The following is a 23,553-nucleotide window of genomic DNA, read 5'->3' on the forward strand; positions in this document are numbered from 1 at the left end:
ACTGACTGAGCCACCCAGGCGCCCCTAAAGGGGAATTTCTGATTGTGCACCACAGTAAAAAATTTTGGAAGTCACTGAGCTGGTGTAATGTATGCATAGTTCAGCCACCCAGACACTTTAAGGAAGGCCTTATTGCCCCGCTGTTGAAAGTGCTGTCATCAGACACCCTGGGCTATCAGCCCCTTCAGGGACTGCCCCTGCTACAGAGAGCCACTTGCAACTCAGACGTCTGGCCATTCCTAGGGTGTCCCACAACCAATAGTTGACAAGGAAGGGAAAAAGACCAACCTATTATGTTCCAAACCAAGAGAATTCCAAAAGGCCATTTAAATTTCATAGTTCCCCATGGGGTCAGTCGAGACTCTTGTTCAGATCTGCATAATTCAATCTCTCCCTCTACCCAGACCTGTTTCTTCCCTCTCTCTTTTATAGATGTTGATCCCAAGGCACTTCCTAGTAAACATCCTACACAATAAACTCCACTGCAGTGTCTGTTATCCAGAGACCCCAAATTGTGGTATCTAGTTGATGGAATAACAAGTTATGTGAGCCAAGTCAGCTGAAAAGACCAAGCATATAATAAGCAAAGAATCTGGGGCACTTGAGTGGCTCAGCTCCTTAAGCATCTGCCTTTGACTCTGGTCATGATCCCAGGTTCCAAGATTGAGCCCCACTCCCTGCTGAGCAGGGAGTCTGCTTCTCCCTCTGCCTGCCACTCCCCCTGCTTGTGCATTCACAAGCGCTCTCTCTCTCTCTCTCTCTGTCAAATAAATAAATAAACAAGTAAATAGATAAAATCTTTTTAAAAAATATGAATTTTTACATAAAACATATATAAATGGCCCCGCAAATTCAAACTCTCCCGTTAAAACCATAGTTTGTTTACCCTATTAGATACTAAAGCATTTGATCAAAACGGGCACACCCATTTATTAATGATTGTGTTTGTTACTGCTTTCTCCCCTAAACTTGCACAGCTGTCCTATCAAATGAAATATGCTAAAGTGACTGTGAATAATGCTTCATTTCTTCTTCGCTAGCCTTACTTGCATTCATTCACCTTTGTAGCTCTTTGGCTTTTCGTCCTTTGTCTTACAAATATACTCACATCAATGCAGTTGAGAAACAGTGATAAAACCATTAATGGAGCAAGGGGACAGGAGAGGATATCAATAGAGAATCCTTCAAGACAAATAACATGATTTCACTCGTATGTGAAAAAATAAGAAACAAAACAAATGAACCAAGGATGAAAAAAGGGTAAGACAAACCAAGAAGCAGACTCTTAACTCCAAAGAACTAGTGGTTGCAGGTGTGAGGGGGGATGGGTGCAATAAGTGAGAGTTACATAAAGAGGACACTTACCACTACAAGCACTAATACTGTACAGAATTGTTGAGTCACTATATTGTACACCTGAAACTAATATAACACTCTGTTCACTATACTAGAATTAAAATTAAAAAACTTGGGGCACCTAGGTGGCTCAATTGGTTGGGTGTCTGCCTTCAGTTTAGGTCATGATCCCAGAGTCCTGGGATTGAACCCCACATCAGGCTCCCTGCTCAGCGGTGAGCCTGCTTCTCTCTCTCTCTCTCTCTCTCTCTCTGACCACCCCCCCACTGGTGCTCACTCATGCTCTCTCAAATAAATAAAATATTTTTTAAAATAAAATAAATAAAATAAAATTTAAAAACTTCATAGAATTTAAAAATAAGTTTAATTTTTAATTAAAAAAGTGAACCTTTCAAGTTTACTCAAGGAGAAATGTTGAAAAAGCTGTTTAATAATGGGCTGTATTTTCTGAAGCAAACAAAATTCTCCTAGCAGGTGAAATATTCTCATAAAAAGTTAGTTTTCTAGAATATAAAATTTTGGCAACAGAGCCTGACTCACTTATTCCATCTAATTTGTTCAAATAAGTAAAAAAATCAAAATAATCCATTTATTCTGGTATGTTTGTTTTTAAATTAAAATGTGTTTGCTCACTTATCCTGCTGTCACATAGCATATTTCTAGCATCTTGACTCAACTCTGAGATCTCCCATTACTTTTTTCCTCAGATATATTTGATATGTGTCCTCTAGACAGGAACTAATGGTTGTGCTATGTGGATTGAATGTTAGGGAAGAATTTTTATTAACAAAAGATGAAAAAAATCAGAATTTTTAAGTTGAAAAACTCCCAAGTAAGGTCTTGATTTTTTTAAAAAAGAATGTGTTTAACTTTTAATATTTCCATCAAATGAAACCACTATATAAATTCCAGCAAAGAATGGCATGCTCACACCTCTTTTTGTTTTGGAGGAAAAATAATGGTCATTTACTGTAGTCTTTTTTTTTTTCTTTAAGCAAGTGCATTTAGATAAATAGAAAGACCCATAAGAAGCAGTGAATCTGTTGTGCTTTCAGAACAATGAGGTTTATTTTCTTCTCTGCTTGGAATACACTCAGAGGAGATGGAACATCAGGTAGGTTTGAATAAGGGGAATGGAGTAATGAGCTTTGACCTGCATTCCCAGCCACGACATGAATGAATGAGAGGAAACAGCTGCAGCCTACGTTCCTTCTCTCAATAAAGTGATGCAGGGATTCTGTGTGACCTGGCATTCACAGTGTCTCGATGGTCAGGCAGGCTTCTTTGTTTCTCATGCATTTTCTATGCTGGGAATGTTTCCCTAGCTTTTCAGCGTCCTCCCAGACCTGTCAGTCCACTTGAGAAGTGGAGCGACCATGGTCGCCTGAAGTGCTCCCACCAGAACAGGGCACCCCCGCCCCCACACCGGCCTTTCCTTTCACACTGGAAATAAGGATATTATCTACAGCAAAATGACTGAAGGGGCTCAGAGACACACTGGACGTTGAAGGAAGACCCGTGAAAGATGCACTAGCAAACGGAGCTGGAAACAAACTTGCAAGAGCTAGATATCTATAGGACGTGAGTTCTTCTCATTGAAAACTCGGTTCCTGTGTGCCCACGTTTGCAAAAAGAGAAAGAAGCGACAATTTTAGCATGACTGGACTGTAGCAGTATTCCTACCAGTCACCTGTCCCTGTCATAGCCAGAAGATTCACATTACTCCAGATGAAGGACTATGACTAATATCCATCCTATTGAAGGTCTGACCACTAGATCAGATGCATAATTTCAGACTTTTATCATAGGAACTTTTATCATAAGGCCTTTCTGTTGACTTGAGGACTTGGATTTAACAAAGCAACCAAGAAGACTGAGGATTTATCTATTTCTGCCGTGAGAATCTACACACTGAAGATGGGATACAGTGTTTCCACAGTGTCATTCAGTTACTCAGATGGCAACTGATGAGTTTCAGAGAGTGACAGGCTATTGCTGCCACTTCTTTCAAAGTGCAAATTTTGAATCACTCTGCATGCAAGAGAGAATGGTCTAGGACCCTCCTGAGTATCTGCAGATACTCTAAAATTAATTTTTTTTAGGGCAGCCCGGGCGGCTCAGCAGTTTAGCACTGCCTTCAGCCCAGGGCCTGATCCTGGGGACCAGGGATTGAGTCCCATGTCCAGTTCCCTGCATGGAGCTTGCTTCTCCCTCAGCCTGTGTCTCTGCCTCTCTCTCTCTGTGTGTCTCATGAATGGATAAATAAAATCTTAAAAAAAAAAAAAAAACTTAAAAAAAATAAAATTAATTTTTAAAAAAAGAAGATTTAAGCAAGAAACAACTTAAATAATTAAGTCGTGTTACCTTTAATCGTACTATCTGAATAACTTCTGATGTCCTGTCAATGAATGGGAAAACATCCACACACTGGCAGCTATGAAGACAGCATTCTACACTCAAACTCATAAATAACAAATATTTTCTGCCGTGATTCAGCTTCAAGATAATTTGGCACAAGTACTGGTACAGAGTGATTATTCTACTTTGGGTCACATTTATTCTCCTTTTACATAATATCTGGATTCCATCCCTCAGAGTCCTTTGGTGGTTTTCTTTAAGCAGTTTCCAAACAGTTTAAATGAACCATCCTCTCCAAGAGAGAAAAGCTTAATCCTTCTCTAATTATATGACCTAATCATGAACTATAAAAGTAAATGATGTTAATTAGTACGAGAGACAGGGAATAAAAGGGGCAGAAGAAAAGTCTTTTTTTTTTTTTTTTTAATCCTTTCATCCTCCTTTAGTCACTTTCCTGTGAATAGTTTGTTGCTCAAAAAGAATTTTCACTGTGATTTCTCACTTCTCTAAATAGCGAGTGTAATCCAGGCTGGACCATTCCCATTCTCTCTGTTGTTATTTTGTTTGTTTGTTTTAAAATAAGTTAAACATTCTCAATAACACTAAGACAGTTTCTCTGTGTAGATAGTTTCTCTATTTACAAAGAGAAACTATGTAGTCATTGCAACATAATTTAGCTCTGGAAGGCCACCATGAAAGAGTACATTCATTTTTTTACTAGTGCATGACAAATTATCCCAAATATTAACAACTCAACACAATAAAAATGTATTACTGCAGATGCTTTCTGAGGGTTAGAATGGAAGTAGCATCTCCGAAAGGTTCTGACTTGGGACTCCTAGGAGGTTAGAGTCAGGGCTTAGAACAGGGTTTCAGGCATTTCAAAGCCCCACTAAGACTGAAAACCCAAGGCAGCTATTACATGGCTGTTGGCGGAAGGCCTCAGCTCCTCACCACCTGGACTTCTCCACAGGACTGTTTGATTGTCCTCCCAATGTGAAAGCTAATTTCCTCTAGAGTGAGAGTGTGGGAGTGGACAACGCATTTATATGACCTATTTTTGAAAGTCACATACCATCGTTACTGCAATATTTACTGTGTCAGACAGAAGCAGTTCATGTAACCCAACCCATACTCGGTGGTGGGGGTGAAGAGAGGTGGACTTTTAGTTTCAACTTGCTGAATGTGTGCACATACTCTTAAAACCACCACAGAAGAGAATCCTATCTATGTGAAGGACAGATATCTCAGCAATCTCATATACAATATCTGGAATTTCCACCCAGAAAGAATCACTCCTCAAAAAAGTAGGTAAATTATTCAGCCATAAAGAAGGAAATCCTGCCATATGAAACAAGATGGATGAATCTTGAAGACATGATGCTGAATGAAATAAGCCAGTTGCGAATAGTAGAATAGTCAAATTCTCAGAAGCAGAAAGTAGAATGGTAATTGCCAGGAACTGGGGGCAGGGGAAAAATGTAGAAATGCTGTTCAAAGAGTATAAAGTTTCACTTATAAAAGATGGGTAAGTCCTAGAGATCCACTGTACAACATTGTGCTTACAGTTAGCAATACTGTACTGTACACTTAAAATTTTGTCAAGAAAGTAGATCTTACATTATATATTCTTACCACAATATAAAACATTAATTAATTAGTTAATTGAAAAAGAAAAAGTGAATGATTCACAAGAAGTTACTCTAGGTGGTTTCCCTACAGTTAAACGTAGCTACAGATAACTTGTTACATATGCTAGCATTTCCATATGATTAAGTTTTTGAACATTTTTAATTAAAATTATTAACTTGAACTACCATTTGTAAATTTAGATTTTTCTTATGAAAATTCCATTGTACATTTTTACAAGACAAAGGTATTAATTTCCTATTGTAGCTACAATGAATTACCACAAATATAATGGCTTAAAACCAACCATGATCATCTATTATTTTATAGTCCTGGAAGTCAAAACTATGAAGTAAGTCCATCGGGCTATGTTCCTTCTGGAGGCTCTAGGAGATTATCTATTTTCTTGTCTTTTCTGGCTTCTGGAAAGAGCACACATATGTTACTTGGCCTGCAACCCCTTCCTCCATCATCAAAGCATCTTCTCTCTTCTCTGACCTCCTATGTCTCTATTATAAAAATGCTGTAATCACATCAGACCCACCCAGGCAATCCAAGATATCACTATCTCAAAATCTTTAATTTAATCACACCCGCAAATTTCCTTTTCCTCTGCAAGGTAACATATTCACAGATTCCAAGGATCAGTGCATGAACAACTTTGAAGGGAAGCATTACTCTGTGTACCATGACGATTTTAGGAAGATGTCAGAATTCAAATAAATTGTGGGAATACCCCTGATAGATTTAGCTAACACCATGTGAAAAAGATTTAAATTAATTCAACCTACCTGTTAACACATACCTAGTAACCACAATGATTGACCTATGTGCAGGGAACACATGTGGCCTTCTTTTCAAAAATCAAGCCCTGTGAGATAAATCATATTTGCCTTTAATACCTGTTTATCATTAACATCTTAGATAAACTAGAATTAAATCCTGAAATTTGTGTGGGTAAGACTCTTGAGATATCAGTTTCTTTCACTAATAGTTCCAATTCCATGATCTTATCTTAACTACCTCACAAATGATGAAGAAATCCACAAAGCCTTGAGAAATGTTTATTGGGAAATACATCATTTGCCTAAGAGATTTTCAACAATTTCTTCTGAGACTAGAAAACATCATTCCATACACTATGAAACATGGAACTTATAGAATGTGATAGAACCTAGGGAATGTTGGGACGCCTGGGTGGCTCAGTGCTTGAGCATCTGCCTTCAGCTCAAGGCGTGATCCCAGGATCCAGATGGAATCCCACATTGGGCCCCCTCCGGAGAGCCTGCTTCTCCCTCTGCCTGTTTCTCTGCCCCTCTCTTTGTATGTCCATGAATAAATAAATAAATCCTTAAAAAAAAAAAAAGAAAAAAAGAAACTTGGGAATGGGAAAATAATACAGTTCTTTTCCACCCTACATGCCTACCCTACCTATGCTATATGTGAAGATTGTAAGGATCAGAGAGATTAATATGCCCTTAACTTCTTAGTAAAGTTAGTAAGTGACAGAGCTTGGCCTACAGGCCAGGTCTTCAGACCTTCCCCCACCTCATATATTTTTACTTTATCACATACTCATCACATGCCCACATTTATTCCTTGTTTAAAAAAATAATAAAGTAATATAATCTATGCATGGCATGAGGCACTGGTAGGAATGACTGCCATGTAATGAGAACTTAACATGTGCTGGCTGCTATAACAGACACCTTTAAATCTATTATGTGTCTGTATTTTATCTCAGTGAGGTAGGAAGCATTACTCCTGCTTCTAAAATATAAAAAGAAAGAAAAAATAAATAAATAAATAAATAAAATATAAAAAGAGATAACCAGGTAAATAAACCTGACCAAAATAAGAATGCTAGGAAATGGCCTGGGTCTCTCCTTTAAACAACAAAGCTCACAAATAAATTCTCGCTACATTTCTGAGGAAAGAATAAAGAAATGTACAAGCTGAACAGGCAATTTCAAAATGTGTGTGGCATATGGGAAGAGATTTCTACCAATTTCATGCATTAAAAATTACAAAACCACACAGTTAATAATTTTCTTTGTTCATTCAACAAACATTCATTGAGTATTAATTATATACCAAGTGATGTCTACCTAAGATGTGAAAAAGGATAAATTAGGTGCTGCTCCTATTTAGTAAATCATAAGGTTTCAGTAGTAAAGTATAGTATTTTCAAGAACAGAAAGTTTCAGAGGAAAGATCTCTCAGTAAGGTAACATTTGAGAAGCAATCTGAATGATGAAAAGGCTTTGGACAAGAGTGTCACAGCTTGTGGGAAAGGCACAGTAAAGATCAAGATACAGGCAAACTTTGACCTACTTATGGCAACGGGAAATCCAATGTGAACTGAAGCCAAGTGGACGAAGGAAAATAGAAGGATTTAAGGCCAGAGCTTGACCCTGTGTAGTCTTGCAGTCAGTGAAAATACTTGGACTTTCACCCTGAATCTGATGGGAAGCACTGATAAGGAAACTAAAATGAATAGATTTATTTCCATCTATTTTAAACAAATTGAAATCTGCTATATGAAGAACAGATTGTGAGCAGGCAAATATGAAGTAGGGTGACCAGTTAGGCAGCTTTTGCAGGAGTCCAGGCAAGACATCACAGTGCCTAGAGGGTAAGCTGATAATGGTGGAGGTGTGAAAGTGGCTTATTTCAGAATACTGTTTAAAGATAGAGCCAAGGATCACCAAAGTGACCAAAAAAAAAAAAAAAGTGCCAGAGTGATTTTTCATTCCCTACTCTCCTTTTAGGGGCTTTTTATTTTGAAATTTTTCCCTATTGTTTTTTGTAAATAAGTAATTTAAAACAAAAAATTTAAGGAGTGCCTGGCTGGCTTGACTGGTGAATCACACAACTTGATACAGGGGCTATAAGTTTGAATCCCACACTGAGGGTACAGATTACTTAAAAATAAAATCTTTAAAAATTAAATAAATAAAAATAGAAATTTAAAAAATATATAAGTAATATCAATCTCCCTCTTGTACCAAATATCCTTACATTGTCTTATACCTTAGTATAGCATAAAAATACTTTCTAGTTTTGCATATAGCACAGATGCACCTGGGCTATTACTCAATTAAACTAAAAACGACAATTTCTTTTTTCCTTTATAAAAAGAATTTACTCAAGATCAAGTATTATTTAAAACAACACCCATAATGCATAGTAGACACCACTGTGTTAAGGCAAAAACTATAGTTACTTTCCACAGACAGTTGACCTTTGAGTCCCGCCAGGTTTAGGAACTCTGCCTCCCTTCCTCCATACAATCAAAAATCTGCACGTAACTTTTAACCCTCCAAAAACTTAACTTCTAATAGCCTGCAGTCTGATAACATACACTGTCAACTAACACGTATTTTGCATGTTATATGTATCATATATGGTATTTTTGTAATAAAGTAAGCTAGAACAAAAAAGAATGTTATCAAGAAAATCATAAGGAAGAGGAAGTACATTTGCAGTCCTGCACTGTAAAAAAGTCCCCATATAAGTGGACCCACACAGTTCAAACCAGTGTTGTTTAAGGGTCAACTTTACTAAAGTAGTGAAAAATATAATTTTTTTCATGGTCTTTGAGTTTGGGTTCTTTATCATTTCAGAAGATATGTATATATAATAATAGTGTAATTTGTGGGATCCCTGGGTGGCGCAGCGGTTTGGCACCTGCCTTTGGCCCAGGGCGCAATCCTGGAGACCCGGGATCAAATCCCACATCGGGCTCCCGGTGCATGGAGCCTGCTTCTCCCTCTGCCTATGTCTCTGCCTCTCTCTCTCTCTGTGACTATCATAAATAAATAAAAATTTAAAAAAAATAGTGTAATTTGTAAGTAAAATAATGGTCAGAATACATTGGTCTAAAAAACACATTGCTTCTAAAGCATTATTTTCTCTTTGCATTTCCTCTCCAGAATGGAACTCATATACCTACTTACTGACTATTGCCAGATATGGTTTTATTCACTAAAGGGATATGTTTCCCATATCCTGAAAAACAACATGAAATGATTTATATCATGGAACATCTGTTTTCTCGAACAAAGAATAGTAATTTTTTTCTTGTTAATTATTTCAGCATCCCTCAGAAATGGATATTTATGACCATCTTTATTTTTCATCCTCATAAATTAGGGTTCATAGATGGCTTGGCTATAATAAAAACAAAGACATAAGTGATTTCCAGTTTTCTTTCTTAGTAATACAAAAATCAAACACTATATCCTCTACCTGTACATTGTTCTCAGAGGACCAGACAAAATCTTTGGCTGCCCACAAATAACTCACAAATTCCTTTGAAATGAACAGAAGGCCCAGGGATGAGTGGATAAAGATTTTGGAAGGAATTATGATTCTTTTTTTTTTTTTTTTAGATTTTTTAATTTTTATTTATTTAAGAGAGAGAGCAAGAGAAAGCACAATAGGAAGAGCAGAGGGAGGGGAAGAGAGCATCTCAAGCAGACTCTATGCTGAGTGTGGAGCCCAATGCAGGGCTTTTTCCCAGGACCCAGAGATTATGAACCTGAGCAGCAACCAAAAGTCAGATAGATGCCTAACCCACTGTGTCACCCAGGTACTACAGAATTATGATTTTTAATGTACTTTCAGAGGCACACTGAATTTATTTTTTACCAGATAAATATAAATTCCATAGACTCTCATGAGAGATCTGCATTTGTTTTTTAGATATAAAACTATCTGTATTTGTGTTTTTCACATTTACTCATGTCACTCAAGAACCTAATTTACTTGTAGCTACAAGCTTGATTTACTAGAAATAATTCACAAACCTTATTTTTCTTATTTGTTGCAACTGCAGCTTTGTGGCCTACTATTTCCTACTGACTTAGATAATGTCTACTTTTATATGATATCTCTTGGAAAAGGAGCTGACTATTCTTGTTTCTTATATTTACTTGTTCCGATAAAGAACAACACAGTTTGGAACAGAATTTAAAGATACAGTTTGAGGCAGATAAAAAGGGAGTCCTTCTTTCGCTTCCATGGTTGTTATCAAAGCTAACTTATTTTGGTAGTTGACCAAATTAACTGTACTGCAGCACATATGTGTGTTTACAAGTATGCAGAAGAAAGGAGAAAAAAAAATCATTTATTTCTTCAGACTGGCTTGTAGGCAATTCTATCTCCAAATTCACTCAGGAATCGGGAAGCAGAAAAGACTTTTTCATAGACAAGAAGAGGTGAAAGGGAGGTATATCTTACAGAAATGAAACAAGATATTCCCTGAATTTGATTCCAAAGGCCACATAGAAATCTGCAATGTGTAGGCTGTTGTATAGTTTCATGTAACAGGAACATAACAATGGCTTAAGCAAATAAAGGTTTATGTTTCCATATAATAGGAGATTCTAAAGTAGGCGTTTTAGAACTGATGCAGCAACTCAATGATCTCATCAAGATGCCAGGCTCCTTCTTCTCTCCTGCTGTGTCATTTTTTTTTTTTTTTATGATAGTCACAGAGAGAGAGAGAGAGAGAGGCAGAGACACAGGCAGAGGGAGAAGCAGGCTCCATGCAGGGAGCCCGACGTGGGACTCGATCCTGGGTCTCCAGGATTGCGCTCTGGGCCAAAGGCAGGCGCTAAACTGCTGCGCCACCCAGGGATCCCCTGCTGTCTCATTTTTAATATGTACCTTTCATTCTCAAATAGGTGGCCTCACCTCCTCTGAACACTGCATTTTGGTTTGGACATAAAGATGTAAAAAAGGCACAATAGTCAAATAGCAAAAATGAAAAAGTCCATCATTTGACTTCCAATTATATTCTACTGGGCACAACTGTGTGTTGTGGCCTGGATGCAGGCTGGAATACTAACTTAGATTGGGCAAGTTATGCCCACTCTCCAAAAAAAGATTTGGTAGTAAGGAAAGTTAAGTTTGCAAGATAAAATACAGAACATCTGGAAGAAGCAAAACTTTGGAGACAATAAGAAGCAGTTCTGGCTGCAGGGGAAGAAGGGTATGCCAAGAGGCAGAGTCCATAGGATCTTTAGGGCAGTGAAAATACACTATTTGACATGATGGGGAGAGGTCTACATACTTTTCTCCAAATCCATAGAATCTGCAGCACCAAAAGTGAATACCAGGTAAACCCTAACTTTAGGGGATTATGATGTACCAGTGTAGGTTCATCCTTGGTAATTAATTGGTCGTCCTAGTGAGTGCTCTTGAGAATGAGGGAGCCAGTGCGTGCATGGGGATAGAAGGTATACGGGAAATCTCTGTACCTTCCTCTCAGTTTTATTGTAAACCTGTTCCAAACAAACAAACAAACAAATAAAGTCCTTTGATTTTTAAAAAATATATACTTAAGGAAAAAAAAAAAGAAGATATCCAGCTAAATTTGAATAAATTTTAATATAAAAGAAGCGCCATGCAAAATGTGGGACATACTTGGACTAAAAATGTATTAGCTGTTTACCTGAAACTCAAATTTAACAAGGCACACCATTGTTTTATTTGCTAAATCTGGTAAATCTAAGAAAACTAACTACTGGACAGGCAGCTGCCATAGAATCCATGAAGAATTTCTCCATGGCCATTCTCCATAAAGTGTTGATTAATTCTCTCTTCAGGGAATCTACCTTGAGTATCTAACTTCAGAGATTAAACAGACAGTTTTATAATTGCCAACCCTGATGGTTAAATTTATGTCAACTTGGCAAAACCACATTACCTAGAAATTTGGTATAAAAAAAAAAAAACCCAGTCTGGTTGTTGTAAAGGTATTTTTTAGATGAGATTGATATTTAATTCAGTAGACTTTGAATAAAGTGGAATTACTTTCCATAATGTGGCTGGGCCTCATCCAGTTAGTTGTGCGCTTTATTTTGAGATCCCCAAAGAAGAGAAAATTCAGTCTCAACTCTGTCTTTATTTTATTTTTCTTTAAGATTTTATTTATTTATCTATGAGAGACAGAGAGAGGCAGAGACACAGGCAGAGGGAGAAGCAGGCTCCTCCAGGGAGCCCATTGTGGGACTCCCGGATCACGCCCTGAACCTCAGGCAGATGCTCAACCACTGAACCACCCAGGCATCCCTCAAATGTCTTTAGACTCAAGCTAAATTTCAATTATTCCCTAGGTCTCCAACCTGCAGCCTATCTGCGGATAGGCTTGCCAGCCTCTATGATCGAGCTCCTTAAAATAAATAAATAAATCTCTCAATAGTAAAGGAGAGCAGAATTTGCTCCCCCAAATCCTGTCTCTTTGCGATAATCATCACAGCAATGTCCACAATAGCCAAACTGTGGAAGGAGCCTCGGTGTCCATCAAAAGATGAATGGATAAAGAAGATGTGGTTTATGTATACAATGGAATATTACTCAGCCATTAGAAACGACAAATACCCACCATTTGCTTCAAAGTGGATGGAACTGGAGGGTATTATGCTGAGTGAAGTAAGTCAATCGGAGAAGGACAAACATTATATGTTCTCATTCATGTGGGGAATATAAATAATAGTGAAAGGGAATATAAGGGAAGGGAGAAGAAATGTGTGGGAAATATCAGAAAGGGAGACAGAACATAAAGACTCCTAACTCTGGGAAACGAACTGGGGTGGTAGAAGGGGAGGAGGGCGGGGCGGGGGGGGGTGAGTGGGTGATGGGCACTGAGGGGGACACTTGACGGGATGAGCACTGGGTGTTATTCTGTATGTTGGTAAATTGAACACCAATAAAAATTATTTTATTAAAAAAAATGGAACTTACTATTTTTTAAGACACTGCAGACACAGGAGAAGCTCTGAAAACCAAGTGAGAGTTACCCTTCTGTAAGGGACATTTACATTTATAAGGGAAATGTCCATCTGTAAGGGCATCTCCCAGTGGTAGAAGGAGGAGGAAGAGGACTAAATCCCTAGAAACTCTTATCACTGAAAAAGGCAAACAAATTAAATTTGCCTTTCCTTGATTACTGTGCTTTTCCTGGTGACCTCCCATAACTGACTCCCTGCCCCTAACATCTTTCTTTTATCTTTAGCTGGAATGATATTTAAGGTGGTGACTTGGACCATTTCAGGGAAGTTACTGAGTTTTCCTGGGTATCTCCCATGCATACAGGAGGTATACGTGTGATTAAACTTGTTTGTTTTTCTCCTGCTAATCTCTCTTTTCTTACAATGGGGGGAGGGGGGGAGGAGAGAAGGAGTTCTCAGCCGAGAACCTAGAAGGGTAGAGGGACAATTCTTTTTCCTCCCTCACAATAAATAGACAGGGGAGAGAGATTCCCCTTTGCTCTGTTTCTCTGGTGAACCCTGACTGATACACCAACCAAGTCAAAAAGTTGAAGAAAATACTTGAGTAAATAAGTTTAAGAGTATAAGTAGGCCTATAAACCAACTTGAAAGTATACAGCTGGATTCCTGTACCCTTTTGATGTTAAAATGAGGTTAAAAATGAGCTACTAACCAGTTTTTTCGCCACTGAATTCAGCCTTTTCTTCAAAATCTCCCTTGCAATGGCAACTGCAGGTGCATTTAGAAGTATATTTGTCTTCAATCTACACTTTCTTTATAATCTAATCTTAGTAGGTCCTTCAGAATTCTTTACTTTGTATAATTATACATATTTTAATAACTGTTATGCTTCATCCAAAATGAGGTCTATCAACTTCTTTGCCCAATAGTCTACTTGTGAGTGTCAAAATATTTCAGAGGAGTTCAGTGAAGTTGAGTAAAATCAGAAGCTAAAGTGTTCTGGCACTTTAAAAAAGTCTATATCAGCACAATCATGTGTGTATATTTTCTAATAACTTTGCTAGGCTTTGTACTTAAAGAAAATATCTTTTTCCATAAAACACAAATTTCTAACACTAGTAATGTGTTGATATCCTCTTACCAGAGAATGTGTCTGCAGTGACAGCTTTATCAATATTTTTAAGAGACTTGCTGGGTGTGGTTGCAGAACCTGTCATCCTTTGATTAAGGAAAAAAAACATGTTCTAAGGGAGGGCAAAAAAAAAAAAAAAAGTACATAAAAAAATAAAAAATAAATCTTTTTTTCACTTTACTTTTTTATTTAAAAAACAAATCTCTGTAAATCCAAATACATTAGATCATGTCTCTTAAAGTTCATAACAGAAAATCCAGAATTACTAATATTTTAGATCAAATTTGTAGTCAGGATAAAATGAGTTACACATAAAAGAAAAAATAAAATAGAAAAATACGAAGATAATAGTCAAATGCAACTAGTGTCCGTAGGTTGAAAGCTTAGTGAAAGCAGTGTCTAAATTTTTTGTTGTTGTTGTTGTGTTTTTCTCAAGTCATCCATACTCTGTTTACTTACAGGAAACACAGTCTACCTTACCTCGTAGTGTTTTCCTCCCAGTGTATGAGCACTGTCTCCTCCCCCATGCCTGACTCCTGTTCACATTATAGAAATAACCTAGAATGAATGTTTTTGTAAAGGTAATGGGATACCCTTAAGTGGAAACTCAGGCTATCCAGGTTAACCCAAGTTGTGGATCATGAGACCTGTGAACAGTTCTCCCAAATTGCTCACCCTTAGCTCCATGCTCATATGAGCAGGCCCTATTTTCTTTACAGGATTGGAGTAGACAGCTACCCTTTAAAGGGTGAGAAGAGAGAGGAGGGTGACAAACGAGTAAATCTCAAAGGATGAATTTTTCCCCAGCAGGGGATAAACACATGGGGGTAGGACTGAATCCTATTTTCCTACCTTTCTGCCAGCAGTGCCAATGTGGGGACTTTGTGCTGTTTTCCTAGCCTTTCTGATCTTACTGGGAGGGATGAGAGTCTTCCTTACCCTCACCAGACTTTCCAAAGCAAAACCTAAATTCTTACTGTCTACTCCAGCCCAGTCTTATGATGTTTCCTATTCTTCACTGTCTGCAAAGGAGTTAAAACACACACACACACACACACACACACACACACACACACACACACCCTGCAGTCAACAGGTGACATTGGGTAGAAAGGAACTATACTTGAAAACATACACATGGGATTAATATCCTAGATCTGTCAGTTAGAAGCTGTGCAATTTTTGTGTTGTGCCTTAGATTTAAGAAGAAAAAAAAAATGCTTGGTAAGAATGAGTAGGTTTCATCTGAACCTGTTTACTCATCTGTAAATTGTGATAAAAATTTCTAATTTCAGGATTGAGGAGAGAGTGGTTGGGAGTGGGAGGGAAGAACTACTTGGAATTGAAATGTTGTGTGTAAAGTGGCAGCATAGCTCCTGCACCTTGTTTCAGTGAGTACATGATTTCTTTCCCCTTTCCCTGAGTGGTTTTTGCATAAGGGCTGGGAATTCAGCCTTCCCAATGGTCTGTGGATGCCATGATTGGTAACTCAAGATTCCCACCTTCATGGATTGTACATTCTAGGAACAGCGGGGGTGATATGAAGGAGTAACAGAAATAACATATGGTAAACTGAGTTTTACATGTGTTAGTTGTTTTTTAAATTAAAGTGTTCCTTCAAAAATATAACTTCAGACTTGTACATTGATCATATTTCAGTCCTCTTCACTTTTGGCAATTTCTTGCAAAGATTGATACAACATTGCTGAGAGACTATAAGGATGCAGAAATCTAAATATAGAAAGCACCAATTACTTTTTTATGCAACAAAATGCTAATCCTTGCACTTTTCATTGTTTGGTTTCACTAATTTAGTCTTCAGACTACAATCCTAGTACACTGGCAAGTCTTTTGGAAATGAACAACAACAAAAAATAATCTAAAGGAAGACATCTATTTTTAGCATCTCACTAAGCCATTTCTTGCTTAGCTGTAGTTATTCCAAAATTGGTCTCGGTTTTATTTGAACTGTTCTAGGAGGAGAAAAAATAAATAAATTTGTAAAGTGGATTTTTAAATACACCCCACCAAATTTAATTGATTTTTAACGCAACTATAAGTAGAACAGGCCGTGTCAGACATTTATCATCACCGTTTGCAAAACAATCAGTCCAGTCCATTCCCAGCCTCAATCTTCTATTGACCCTGCTCAGGGTCCGGACACCCAAAGAGGGCAAGACAGGCTTCCTCCCGCCCCCTCTGCCTGTTGGCTGGGCCGCCCATTGTCTGGCTAATGGAATACTGGAACCCAGCCAGAGCTGTAGCCTGCGTGTGTGTGTGTGTGTGTGTGTGTGTGTGTGTGTGTGGTTGAGTTTGGTTTTGTTTTTAATGATCACACACATTCTGGCCTAAAGTGCAGACAGAACTGTACCGAGAAGAGAAAACCCAGAAAAGTGAGAGTTCAGGATGAAGTTGTCTAATGTTCTAAGAAAGTTTAGGTAAACTATTAAAATTGAAAAGTGTGGCAAAGGAAGAAAGGAAAAATAAAGGGAACCAAGCCTGTCAAATCTTACAGGGAGAAGTTCTCAGAAACATAACCAAGAAACATCCAACCTTATGCAGGATACAAATTAAAAAATTAAAAAATTAAAAAATACATCGGGCTGCTTTCCTCCCAGAAACTAGAGAGCAAAGAAGAGGGTTTCCTTAGAGTAAGTGTATAAGATTTTAGTAGCTGGCTGTTGTGCAAGCATAAAATCTGAAAATAAAAAAGATATATAATTTTGCTGACAATTATATTTCTGAACTTTTTAGAGTCATTCTTAAAATTGTGTGTGTGTAAAATTGAATCACATCAAAGAATTCACGTAGATGGAAAGTCACAGAGGCTGCCTTCCAAAGATGATGTGAGCAAGCAGAGAGGCAGTGCGCAGACCTCCTTGTTTTTTAGTAAACTACAATAAAAGAGCTCAGAAAGGCGTGAGGCTGGCTGTCAGGAAATGAGCTTAAGCAAAGGAAATGGGAGATGTCTGGTTCAGGGGATTTGAGGAAGGCTTTTTCCCAATGGGTGCTTTTGTTTTCCTTTTTTATGCTAAGACGGGATACATGATTTGTCTTTCACATATACACAAAAGAAATACCAAGGTAGTAAGATAACAGCTCTGAGGTATAAGCCCCAAGTTTTCTCTGTAACAGAAGGCTGTTCACTTGCAGCCTAGTGATTTGGGCTGAAACACATGCAGGAAGTGGAGAGTATTACTAATAACAGGTTGAGCGCTGATATTTTGTACCCAATGACACAACTGAAGATGGGGCAACTATAATGTCTGGCCTAGGATTTTGGAACCAAGACCTTGAGAGGTCACATTGAGTCATCTACCAGTGAGTAGGGGAAGGGTTAAAGTGTACACAGGGAGAGACCGGAGGGCCCTGATTAGGCTTTGAGGGTATTTAAGGTATGGAGACGATGAAACAAAACAAAGAGATCAGGAAAATTTGGACCACCCTGTCCCAATTACTAGGGTTAAAATGTTTTTCTAATAATCACATTATGAACACAGAAAATAAAAATAACCACAAAACAGAGCAAGTCTCAGAGGAAAAATTCACTAATAAAGATTAACTAGACTGAGCAATACATATCTATAGATCACAGATGTCACAGAAACAAAAACTTACAACATATGAGTATATTATGTCCAGTTCCAGGCCACTGACCCAACCACAGGCAAGTTTCCTGGTAAAGTTTTAATAAAAGGCCAGAGATTTAAAAAGCCCTCACTGGCAACCCGGTCAGGACCCCCTCTCACTCCTGAGTTTTTCCTTGATCCTTGCTTAATAAAATTCTATCATTTTGCTCACTCTCCTTTGTCTGTGAGATTCGTTCTTCAATTCTGTGAGACATGAACCTCACTCTCTTGCTTCAACATCACTCATCATCAGGGAAATGCAAATCAAAATTACAATGAGATATCACCTCACACGGGTCAGAATGTCTAAAATAAAAAAACACAAGATACAACAAGTTTGGCAAGGGTGTGGAGAAAAAGAAACCCTCTTGCCCTGTTGGTAGAAATGCAAATTGCTGCAGCCATTGTGGAAAACAGTATGGAAATTCTTTACAAATAGAACTACCCTATGATCCAGGAATTGCACTAGTGCATTTTTACTCCAAAATTACAAAAGCACTAATTCAAAGGGATATGCTCACCCCTATGTTTATTGTAGCATTATTTACAATAGCCAAGATATAGAAGCAGCCCAAGTGTCCATCAATAGATGAATAAAGAAGAAATGATATACATAAATATATATGTATTATAATAGAATATTATTCAGTCATAAAAAAGAATGAAATCTTGCCATTTGTAACAACATGGATAGAACTAAAGAGAATAATGCTGAGCAAAATAAGTCAGTTGAAGAAAGATAAACACCATTTGATCTCACTCATATGCAGAATTTAAGAAACAAAACAAATAAGCAAAGTGGAAAAAAAAGAGAGAGACCAGCCAAGAAACAGATTCTTAACCATAGAGAACAAACCAATGATTGCCAGAGAGGAGGTAGGTGGGGGATGAGGATTAAAGAGTACACTTATCATGATGGAAAAAAAATTAAATTAAATAAATAAAATAAAAACAAAAATAAAAGACCGTGTGGCCCTAGAAAGAGCAAAAAGGAGTCGGTTCCTGATAAATGTCCCAATGGAATAAGGCCAGCTAGCTATATGTTCTGCACATTTCTTTGATGAGAGTTCCCAAAATGCTTACGAGAAAATTCTTAAGGCAAGTTGAGTGGGTAGATGTAACCTAGTAATTTATCATCAAGACATATATAGGACTTAGCATGAAACAAAGTATGCTCAGACAGAAGCCTTTTGGTTTGGAGAAACTAATGGGCAAAGATGGGAATGCAATATCACTTTCCCAGAGTTCAAGGACTGCCCTGATCCAAACTGAGGAACATCTAATTTCCAAGACTGAGACCTAACCATGCTCCTTATAAGAAACAGATTTTGGGGGATCCCTGGGTGGCACAGCAGTTTGGCGCCTGCCTTTGGCCCAGGGCGCAATCCTGGAGACCCGGGATCGAATCCCACATCGGGCTCCCGGTGCATGGAGCCTGCTTCTCCCTCTGCCTGTGTCTCTGCCTCTCTCTCTCTCTCTCTCTCTCTGTGACTATCATAAATAAATAAAAATTTATTAAAAAAAAAAAAGAAACAGATTTTGCCAACCCCTCATAGTCCCCATTAGAATAGCATTTGTTCCAGAACTGCTCTCCCTAGAAAGGACTCCATCCAAAACTGAACTCATGAACACATTAATGCTTGTTCTGCCCATACCCATCTTCTCCTTTCTCTTCACTCTATGCCACCCCACCTCACATTAAAACTTACACATCAATAAGCTGATCTCAGTTTATTGGTAGAAAACAACAACAACAATCAACTAAAACATCCTGCTTAAGTTAAACAGGGGTGAGAAGTATTAACTCTTTCAGGGAAATCACAGAATTTCAAGTCACTTAAAGAACAAATTTGTATTAATGGATTTCTGTGGATATATTTTTGGGTAAGGCCTGCCCTCATTTAGTACACCTTGTACAAAAGCTGACATTTTATTATGAACAAAACCAGCTCTAAGGAGACATAGCCCTTAATGGAGAGTATTTTGATAATTCAATATCTGCAAGGAAGATCACCTCCCAGAGGTGGAGGCAGGTGTTAGTGGAGAAAGGTGACCAAGGAAGAGCCTCCGGATGCTTCCTGGTGGTGAGGTGGAGGGTGAGAGCTGCATCAGATGTGGAAAATGATGGAAGGGAAGGACCATTTATGAAATCAGCCCACTGGCTACAGTGCCACCTTGCTCTGGGTGATGAGGATAAGCAACGAGGGACCCTGGAAAATGAACAGACTACAGTCAGAAAGGTCTGGGTTTGAACAGCAGATCTCACAACTTACTGGACAGGGGAATCTGGCCACAGTGCTTAACCATTCTGATATGTAGTTTCTTCATTTAAAAAAAGACACGATTACGGAATTAGAGATAATACAACTCATGGCATATATTAGATACTCAAGAGGTACATCCTAGGAGAAGAGCTATTATCCAAGGGACAGTGTGAAACGGTCAATACTAGAGTTGTAAGTATCAAGATTCATGACAGTACAGAAACAGAGGAGACCTAAGGCTCACATTTTCTTTCCTTATATTATCTTGTATCTAGCAGCTGGTTTGCCATCCTACCAGAATTACATTCCTCACTAAGCCTTACTTTTGACCTTATCTACAGCAGCACCTCATTTTTTTAAAGTGTAGATAGAAATGTGCTATTTATAGCTACCACCCTGGGCTATAAATCTTGGAGGCAATGTGGGTGCTGGCTTGGTTGCTCAGAGTCCTCATGAGTGACTAATTAAAAGGGTAAGTTCTATTGAGTTATTCTCCCATTTATTTCAGCTGTGTGGGACAGTGAGAAGATTAAAAAAAAAATGTGGAACAAGCAACAAAATGATGAAAGTTGCAGTTATGGGCAAATCTCATGACCTGTTACAAGTCTGGAGGAAGAAAAGGCTAAAGATTCTCTTCGCTATTAAAGAACAATAAAAAAAAAGAAAAAGAACAGTAAATAAAGCATAAAACAAGCTAAGGGTCCTGATACTTTTAATACAGTGGACCTCAGATTTCCATTAGCTTACAGGACCAATCAATTCTGCATTTATAAACTAGTGTATTGAAGACTAGAAAAAGTTAGACCATAATCAAAATACATTTTCTGAAATATTGAGTTCTATCCAAATAAAGCCTAACATCCCCTTTTGAGAGCAAAAATATGTCTGAAAGAAGTTTTGTCATCTTACATAGAATAATAATACACTTTACATGATGAATCAAGAACACTCAATTTTGTTGAATGAATAATTTATTTATTGAACATCAAAAATGTGTAATGCCTGGGAACTTATTTTCTAGGAAAATTCTGCAGATGTGGACATTTCTATGAGAAATCTCAAGATGTTTAGTACATTGTTCATTTGTTCTTAATATTCAGAAAAATCTAATAATCAAAGTTATTAGATCACTTAGTGGATGCTGAATTACTGTATGTCTTCCACACACTGTGCACTATGCACTGGAGAAGGAGACAGATATGTTCCCCAACATCAAAGTGGAACATGAGGATAATGGCCAAAGAGAGAAATCACAGTTGTGATGATCACTTCAAAAAGTTAAAACTGAATCCAGAAGAAGGAGGCTACCTCAAGAAAGTCAGTTTTCAAAAATTTTTCCCCTGAAACCAGATAGAAAAAAAAAAAAAAAAAAACTAATTGAAAATCAGGATTCTCTAAACAGTGGAAGCCTGAGGGATTTGAGGGGGGTGAGCTTTAGGACCGTATGCCAGACAAGAAGGAACTGTTAGTGTGCAAGGTTGCTTACAAAAGGGGGGGGTCATACATTTAAGTAATGAAAGAAATTCTGAATTTCTAGGGGGCAAAAATCAACAGGGTGAGCAGAAGATGGCACTGGGACTTTTAACTAAGACTAGATAGGTCATAGAGAGTCATGCAAAGGTTAATTTTCTAAGATGTCACAAAGCCATTGAAGAGTTTTTAGTAGAAGTATGACTTGATTTGATTTGCACTTTAAAAGATCACTAATGTTGGGTGGCTGGTGGGCTGAAGAGGGTAGTAATGGATCATAGCAACAAATAAAACTGATTGTGAACTTCCCATGTGCCCCTCAAAATACAAAGTACTTTATACACATTACTTTATGTAACCTTCATTAAAACTCTGGGGAAGTTTTCACTTCTTTTCTGTGGAGCCTCTATGTGCATAAAATTAAAAATAAAAATTGATGCCTTGTTTTCTATGAATCCGGTTTTTTGCCAACTTAATTCATATGCCTCTGAGATTCAACCTAAGAGAGTAGAGAAGTTTCTCTTCCCCTTCATATCTGAAATAACCCAACAGTATATATGGAGAAAGGGTAGACAAAATGATAGGGAAATATAGATGAGAATTACGTCAGGAAACTCAACATAGGAGACCATAGTTTCAAAGGAGAAAGTTAGCAATAGTATCAAATGCTGACAAGATGTCAGCACTTCTAAGGGCCAATTCTATTCCAACCCCTGAGAATCCTAAGAACATAGCATACCCACAGTTATGGGGGAGATCTAACCACATATACTTATTATGCCAGGCACTAATTATTTTATGCTTTATATACTTTATTCCACTTACAATTTATATGAATTCCCTATGGCAGTTATTATGAAAATAATTATAGATGAAAAGCAATATACAGAGGTATACTGAGATTAAGCTACATTTTGAGCTTATATTTAATAAATGGTAGATCCATACTTCAAATACAGATCTGTCTGATTCCAGTGGCAATACTCTTTCCACCACAGAGTGTTACATTGAAGGGTAGATAGAGTTATGTTAGGGCTGTGTACTAGGTGTTTAGGAAGCATAGAGGGTGAGGAGGCACACTGATAAGAAAGGTAGATGCAGCACCATCAGGGAAGATTACACAAGAGCTGAGCCTTGAATGAGAAAGAATAGACGTATCACACAAGGAGGCGGCACGTATGTGCAGTGAGTGAGGGGAGGAGAGAGAATATCAACTTCAGGGACCTTCTGAACCTCAGGGTTTATGTAAGGAAGACAGGGAAACTGACAGGGAAAGAGCAGAGATAGGACCTTTATCCTGAAGAAAAACCACTTAAATATTGTAAATAGGGGGCCCCCTGAGGAAGATTTGTGTAGGAAATCTGTGTCAAAGGTGTGAAGGACGAATTGGAGAAAGAAGAGAAAAAAATGCAAGCCCTCCAAAGTGAGAGCCTAGTTAGTGGCCTGATGGACAATAGGGAAAAAAAGCATGTGTGAGCAAGATCAGAAAAGCAAGAAATAAAAAGAACTGGATGACTTGGACCAAGGTGGGGAGGCAGGGCAGTGGAGGGGGGATGGTTGTGGAGAGATGACAAAGAAAAGGTATATGGGATGAACACCAGTTGTCTGACTTGGGCAACAGGACAGTTGGCAGGAAATGAATGTAGGAAAGCAGATATGAAGAAAAAAAATGAGTTCAATTTTGGAGTTTGAATTGCCTGTGGAACTTCCAGGAGAACATGTTATGAAGACAGCTGGCTGTCGAGCAACACTTAAAAGGCTGGACCATGGTTGAAATCATGGAGGATGTATGTATACAACAATGATCCCCAAATTCATGTGACCACAGAATTCTTTATCCAAACCTAGTGTCTTTTTTTTTTTAAGATTTCATTAATTTATATATTTTTTAAGATATTTATTCGTGGAAGACATAGAGAGAAAGGCAGAGACATAGAGGGAGAAGCAGGCTCCCTCTGGGGAGCCTGATGCAAGAC

At 38.0% G+C, this 23,553-nt stretch overlaps 1 long non-coding RNA gene across 9 annotated transcripts in view; it reads right to left on the reverse strand.

Moving 5' to 3' along the window:
* The window catches only part of LOC140608957 (uncharacterized), a 562,604-nt gene that overhangs the window by 524,037 nt on the left and 15,014 nt on the right, over positions 1 to 23,553 (reverse strand). For 2 of the 9 annotated variants that reach the window (XR_012010955.1, XR_012010948.1), the window contains exons 2-3: positions 14,224 to 14,300; positions 6,149 to 6,214 (exon numbers count right to left, since the gene is read on the reverse strand). The exons of 4 other annotated variants lie outside the window; for them this stretch is intronic. This is a non-coding gene — a long non-coding RNA (uncharacterized lncRNA). Of the gene's footprint in view, positions 1 to 6,134; positions 6,215 to 14,223; positions 14,301 to 23,553 lie in introns of all 9 variants that reach the window. 3 more of the 9 variants (XR_012010950.1, XR_012010947.1, XR_012010951.1) reach the window with 2 other exon arrangements.

This window comes from Canis lupus, chromosome 18, assembly GCF_048164855.1.
Source record: "Canis lupus baileyi chromosome 18, mCanLup2.hap1, whole genome shotgun sequence".
NCBI classification, from domain to species: domain Eukaryota; kingdom Metazoa; phylum Chordata; class Mammalia; order Carnivora; family Canidae; genus Canis; species Canis lupus.